At 37.7% G+C, this 7008-nt stretch overlaps 1 pseudogene; it reads right to left on the minus strand.

The window, feature by feature from the left end:
• Positions 1-2011: 2011 nt before the first annotated feature.
• On the minus strand, positions 2012-4127 carry LOC115230190 (annotated as a pseudogene).
• Positions 4128-7008: the final 2881 nt, after the last annotated feature.

The following is a 7008-nucleotide window of genomic DNA, read 5'->3' on the forward strand; positions in this document are numbered from 1 at the left end:
ACCAGCTCTTTTCAGCTTATACTTATCAGATCTCCCGTGATTAAAAGTTGAAGATTTAATTGTTTTATCATATGGGGAGGATATTGTGGTTGCCTCTCACAACCAAGAGGTCATAATAGCTGCGGAAAAGCTGCAAAACTACCTCTACAGTCTTGAAGGGTGGTTGCTAATATAGGGTTTTCCACACTTTTTCGCCACTTTTTCATTCAATTTCGTGTAAAGTAGATTATCGGCTTTTCGTTTCAAGCAATTCTGCCACTTTATCAAGCAATTTCGTGCATAAGAAGATTATCGGTTTACTGTCTTGAAGGGTGGTTGCTAATAAACCGACTGTCAATGTCAGGGAAAAATGAGGACCCTCCTTAGAGAAGCCGGGATCAGTTATTGGAGATCGGAAAACTTTTCCGTTTTGTCCCAATCTCGATAGAGACGTCTGGTGTAGTGGGATCCAAAACCGCGGAATTTCTCAAGGAAATTGGGGCGATGCTGGCTAAACGAAGGAGGGACAGTCGCGAGGGGTATTGGCTTCGCCAACGTATCGGAATTGCAGTTCTTCGTGGCAACACGCACGCGATACTGGCTGCCGGAGCAATCAATTCATGAAATAGAACTTTATTGTTGGGTTGTGGGGAGGAGCAAACCACCTCCTCAATTCGATAATGAAGTCCTGAAAATGTTTTACAGTTCCATTTTTACTTTTCTTAATAAAAAATGATTTATTAAAAAAAAAAAAAAAGATACCAACGTCTATTTTATTTAATAAATTTTACAAATAAATTCGATTTTATAACTATTAAAAAGTATTATTTTAAAATGGTAAACCTCGAAATATAATAAACATTATGAATTTTAATCAATAATCCTAGAAAAAACGGTGTGGTTGGTTTTGTTAGCTCTCCTATTTTCTCAAAAGTCACCAAATTCATCGAAAATAGGCTTAAAATGGGATTTGGAAAAAATTAATGTATGTTTTATAGGAGCAAAATTGAAATAAATGAGATTTTGAAAGTGTCCAACGAACGGCGCCGTCCAGCCTACGGCCGGTGACAAATAGTAATATCAAATTTCTAAAATAAAAATTAAAGCCAGTTGGTCGGCAATCTAAACATTTATCTTTAAGCAAGATAAGAAACGTTTTAAGGAAATGTGGTATTAACAATGAACTTGTTATATGTTAGATTAATAGCCTATTTCTGACGCTTGTAAATGACACCGAGACATGCATAGAATATATCGAGAGGTAATTGGAGGGCTCCACTCTTCAGTTCACACAATCGTGAGACCTCCTTTGAGATCAACGCGAATGATTCACTCTCGAATGTGCGGTAGAGATCGCAAAGACCGAGATCCGAATATATTTTCCTAACACATTCGTTAGAGTTAGGAGTTCCATATTTCTGAACTAATAAATTCATTTCTTGAGGGGAGGCTTTCTTCAAGGCCTGGACAATCAACCAAGAACATTTATAATCCTCAATGTCAGTCCCCACCTTCCCCAACACTTCGGGGGACGCGAAACAATCCAGGTAATCATCTTGAGCCTGAAATAATTCTCCTACCTTCATTAACACCTCTTCGAACTACAAAATGATATTAATATAGTCGACCAGGACTTTATAGTCCTCGTTGAGTGTTATGCCGTTCTGTCCCGACTCGGTGTAGTGCAGTTCAGCCACATAAATTGCCAAGTGAATGGGGAGAACGAAGGTGTAGAAGGCAGTCTTCCAGCGGACTATAGTCCTGTAGTGTTCTGGAGTGTATATTTCGCGGACATCCAGGCCATTCGCAACCGCGTTCTTCCACCTGATAGGACTCATCAAATCAAGCTGCTGACCCACCACAGTGCGGAGAATGGTCTGTCACAATAAACAACTCAGTTCTACATCATGAAATAACTGGAATAGTCTCTGATAGTTATGTTCGTGTGAAAAATACTCCTCCAGTAGAACAAACACTGCCGATTCCAAAAAGAAGGAATCATTAATCGCAATATTCCCAACCTCTGTCTACTTTAATTGAAACAAGGAAATGCCACCCGTTTGTACCAGCAAGGTTTCCCACGTCGGGTAGAGGAATTGTCCATAATGTCATCGGCCACAAGAAAGAATGACTGGAGGAGTTCAACTGCCCAACCGAGAATGACGGCCTGGTTGAGACGTGTTGGAGAGGACGGGAGATTGTTGGCCTCTCGGATGAGTTCGTAGGCAACGACGACTGTAAGTCCTCTCACTTTCTTACCGTCAAATGCGTTGTACTTGAGACTCTGCGGCTGTGATTGCAATAACTGTACATTTATGAACCACTCCACTGATGGCCTGATTTCTGGGTATGACGAGAGCTTTGTTTCAATTTTTTGGAGGACTGTTGAGAATCCTTCGTTGAATAACTCTGAATATTTTTTAAACATTTCATTGTATTTGTCGATTTTTTCTAGGAAAAAATTGTAATAAGTTACACCTGGAATTATCATATGGTGACTATTGGATTCAAATGTGATTTTTAAATTAATTTAGCTTAGCTACTTTTTATGCTTTACAAATATTTATTAAATTTTAATAGATGATTATTCACAAAATACTGTAAAAGTCATGTTTTAACGTTTTCTGATTTTGTTGAATTTTTCTTTAAAAAGACTTTAGATTCACTTCCGATTGTCATTGCAGAAAAATAAGAAAAGTAGAAAGGAATTATTTGACGAGACTCAGGACTGAAAGAATCGGAAGTATTAAAAATAATCCACTAAAGGACATTAAACTGACACAAATTCAATATCCATTAACCAATCGACATAAAGGAAATAATAAAAATAGTTTAATTCAAAAAGGAAGTATATAGATTGTCATTATTTTGAGAAATTGTGTCTAATTCTATTCCTCAACCGCAGTAGAAAGCCACAACACCTGTCTGAATCGCCGCTGCCCATCTCTTTATAAGAATTCCGGAACTTGCCATTGACGGAACTCTAAAAACAAACAAAATAAGAGGAAACCTTAACGGAAGATACGACAGGAACAACCGTTTTCTGCCTAGGCTGAACAAATGAGCAGAACAAACTGACCACAGCGGGGTGTCTGCCGATCCAATCGAAGGCCCAGTCACACTGCAAGTTCTTACGAGCCAACAGCTTGTGAAACAGTCCTCTGAGATGACTATAGTCTGGTTTATCAACAAAGCCTAATCCACGACAGTACGACAAAAATGTGCTGAACTCGACTAAAATAGGGACTAGCCAACTGACCTGGATATCCCTGACATAATTCAGACACGGGAACTGTTTTCTTAGTCTCTCCTATCTTTTTATATCGATCAGTTATATTCTCAGCCTTCAGTCCCTGCCACGGCAAACTTCCCCGGAGAAAATAGAGGAGCATGTGCCCCAATGACTCCAAATCATCCCTCCTGCTCTGTTCTAACAATATGGCAGAAGGTGACCTCTCCCCAGGTGACTGTTGATGCTCATATAACGGGCTGTCCCCGTCAGACTTTTCTGTTCGCGGTAGGGAATGTGGTGGCCACTCTCCCGAATCATGTACTCCTTGGCCAGTCCAAAGTCGACTGAATGGACGAGGTGACATCTGTTGGGAGTAGACTGATGTCCCACCAGAAAGTTCTCAGGCTTTATATCTCTGTAAACAATGCCCTGTCCGTGAATAAACTCCAGTCGATGCAACTATTATAAACTCGGGCAGACAACCAGCTGGATTGCCACCATCGAGACTGTCTTTACTGAAAACTTTCTGTTGCAACTGTCAAACAGATTCTCTAAACTAGGACCCAGTAGTTCCATGACCAGGGCGTTGTATCTCCCAGCTGGACCGAAGAAGAAGACGTGAGGGATCCCCTCTAAACACGTGTTTAAGGACAGTCAACCTCCCCCACAAAGTCGACCATAAAATTTATATTCGAGATGGAGTTGGGGACTCTTGCACTTGATTAGTTCGAGTTTGACAGCCACGTATTCGTTTGTGTATAAATTACGGCCTGGAATGCTCGTATGTGGATTTACCAAGTCTAATTTCTCCGAAGTTTCCAGATCCTATTTTACGCCCAATTCGATAGTTTGACCCGACCATGAGGATTCCTTTGTCTTGGTTGTGTCCGCTAATTGAATTTCTGGTATCTCCCATTCCTCAAATGGCAAAATACGCCACAGTAAAACAAAACTATGTTCAATTATTCATTTTTTAATTATTTCAAACAATCTTGTTTTTAGATAGTAATATAATGTAATTAATTATTTGATCTATTTATATCATTGTATTTAAATGATCTATGTATATTTGTTATTTCCATATTACTTGAATGTTTTCCAAAGACAAACATGTCTAAAGTTAATCCCAAAAATCGTCAAATTAATATATTTTTGTAAGTGCTACTTAAGTTATATTCAAATAAGGAATGTTTTAACATTATACCATTTAAATCACATCTTCTTGTATCAGGAATCTGAAAAGACTGTCTACCAAGTTTGTACTAATGCAGATTTCAAATATTTTGTATTGAGCTAATACCATTGCTCAACTTTGCAATAGTCAAATTGTACATTATGCAGTTTGCATTAGAAATAAGGAAATTAAAAACTTCAAGACCAACTCTGAAGTGGAAGTGCGTAAATTCGACCTGGTTGTTCAATGAACTGGCAATTATCCACAATGGTGGGGTGAACATGATGCGTTTGCTGTAAACTGGTGACGGAATTGTCAGAGTTTTACAAAAACCATAAAAATTGCCTAATGAGGACAATACAATCAATCCACATATTCAGAGTACTCAGATGAGGAACACTCTGGAAACTATGGGAGTTGAATATAAAAATTGGGCAATTGACAAGGATTTGACGATTGGAGGAAGACTGTTTAAAAAAGATTTAAAATAATAATGCAAGTCAGGAAGACTATCAACTCAAAGTAGACGCCAATATTGATCTTTTGACGAGGAAGAGACTGAGGGAGGGTTGGAGGGTGACTAGAAAAGAAACGAACAGATTCTGCCGAATTCGTTCTCATATTTAAAAACTGATTTGGCTAATTAATGGCTAATTAATACTATTGAAGAACCTCGGGGAGAAGATTATGGTAAAAACCAGACCTGACGTAAATGGGGAGTAATTTTTAACGGCCTGCCAATTTCTCTACTTTATGAAACATTATTTTTAATACTGGAGACATCTTAGCATCAATAATTATTATCGCCATGACAACTACTTTATATGGAGAGACCCATATTGCCAGTCATAATTGCAATCGCCCTGATCAGTTGGCTCATTCTTGTTCTTATTATTATTTTTGTGATAAAATATTTCCAGGTCAGCTTAGTTTTTGTAATGCTAGAGAAAACGAGGGTACAATTGCTCATGTAATGATGGAATGTGCTGCAATGTTGAAGAATGCTGTTTTCAAGTATCAAAGAATTGTGACTGTGACTGTGGAGTATTCAATTGTTGTCTCCCGCAATTAGTTTAGTCAGACTAAAGATATTTTAGAACCAAAGAAGAATATTTGACTGCATTGCATGCCATTGCTGTTTCGGAGACGCCTGTATTGTATGTGTTTTAGATATAAACAAACTAGTTTGGAAATACCGCTATTCGAATTACATTTTCCCCCAAACCTCCAAACGTTTCTGGCTTTTGCTGTTGTTATTGGAGTGGACTAGACGAATTAGTCGATAAAGGAAAAAATATTGAATTAGAGGGAAATCGACAATAATAAACGTTATAGACTTCCTCTTTTAAAAATAAACGGATTCAGAAGATATGCAATATTTATAAATTAGCACAATTAATTCCATTTTCCCAAAGAATTTTTGCTTTACTATTTATGTGTCAGGCTTTTGTGGATAAAAGTCAAGTCATTGCCAAGCTGGAGAAGCACATGCTGTGTCTACCCGCGAGTAAGCTTTAAGACATGTCGACATAGATATGGTATCTCTTAGTGACCGGAGGGACTCTATACATTTCTAAGTTGTAGAAAAACCGCATTGTTTGGTATGACAGGATGGTGTTTCGAGGCACTGGCGCTCACTATTGCCGACACTTACTTTTAACAAAGTCTAACTGAAGTCGATTAAAAAAGCATATTATTTACTCAACTCAATTCATTTGCTAAAAAACTGTCCTATTTTTTATGATCACGATAATTCATGTTAAAATAATTTCAACAAAAATATTTGAACTAAAGAAGAATACTACTCTCGTTTAATGTCAGAGGAATCGCTAAATCTTGGAAAAGAACAGCATTGTGCGAAGAACTGAAAAGATACAAAGTCTGTTGGATGTTTACATGAGACAAAACTGCATTAGAAGAGGAACTGTCGGGCTATCACTTCATCTCATTCCGAAGTGAATGCAGACACTTTGGCCAAGGATTTGTAATAAAGAAGAAATTGAAATCAATGGTTCATCGCTTTTGGAGCACAAGGGACTTAACACAACTGGGTGCAGATAAGTCTCTACAGGATTATATGCAGTCACCTTTCTTAAGAGGACTCTGGAGAGTGTCTCGTTTGATGCTCGAGAGTGTTCTCTTTCACTAGAGAACTAAAATATCTGTAAGCGACGTATATAGCTTTTTTACTTGGTCTTTTTATTAAAATCAGTCGTTTTTAAAACTTTCCTTCCATCCTAAAGTTTTTTCGAAAGGTATAATTTGACTTTTTACAGATGTGTTTAACTCCATTACAGTTTCTTTTTTTCGGAGTATGGAAGTGCTATTCTTAAAGTCTTTATTTTTTTTTAACAAACCAATGTTTAATAAAAATTAATTATGTAAATTCTATCTTAAATTATTTAAGAATCCAGATCGTCAGTGATTTCTCTTCTTCGCTTGGAAGAAGAGTTTGCAACAAAATTCTCATCATTTTCCATTTCTGCGTCAAAGTAATTGTTCAACTGAGTGTCCTCACGACATGCCAGCTCCGCAAGTTGATTGGCGGCAGAGGCGTACTCCTCGTTGTCTACCTTCATCCCATGTCTGTGTTCAATAAGCATACTCTCTAGAGTCCTCTTCA

The sequence above is a fragment of the Octopus sinensis genome, unplaced genomic scaffold (assembly GCF_006345805.1).
Source record: "Octopus sinensis unplaced genomic scaffold, ASM634580v1 Contig14830, whole genome shotgun sequence".
NCBI lineage: Eukaryota > Metazoa > Mollusca > Cephalopoda > Octopoda > Octopodidae > Octopus > Octopus sinensis.